A 540-nucleotide genomic window follows, 5' to 3' on the forward strand; every position below is an offset into this window, starting at 1 on the left:
GCCCGATTTTTTCTGGCAGGAGAGCCTCCCTCAGGGGACTTTAGGGCTAATGCAAGTCAGGGCTTAGTAGCAGTAATAGGAGGGGAGGACAGAGGTGGTGGCTGTGAAACAGGTGCCTGGCAAGACGGACTGTCACAGCTCACAGAGAGCTACAGGCAGAGGCAAAGGACAACATCTTGGCTCCAGTGAAGGCTGGGACAAAATTCCTGTTGAGTTTGGCAAGGCTGGGATGTCACAGAGAGGTGACAGAGCTGTGCTGGCGTCAGGGGCAGAGCTGAGAGTGGAGTGCCCAGCTCGGGCTGCCTCTGGCACCCCCAAGTACAGCCCCCCCCTCCCCATGCTGCCACAAGCCTTTCAGCAAAATCCCTTTTCTTTCGAAGGGAATTGTACCCGAGGGCCATTTGCATGTACCGATGGCATGAATTATTTGGAACAAGCGGGAGCTCAGGGTGTGGCCAGGAGCCACACAGGCTCAGAAGAAGCAGCCTGTCCCGAAGGAGCACCCCTGGCCATGTTTCTGGAATCATGGCTGCGCCTCTT

The sequence above is a fragment of the Corvus brachyrhynchos genome, unplaced genomic scaffold, assembly GCF_000691975.1.
Source record: "Corvus brachyrhynchos isolate BGI_N302 unplaced genomic scaffold, ASM69197v1 scaffold412, whole genome shotgun sequence".
In the NCBI taxonomy this organism is placed as follows: Eukaryota; Metazoa; Chordata; class Aves; order Passeriformes; family Corvidae; genus Corvus; species Corvus brachyrhynchos.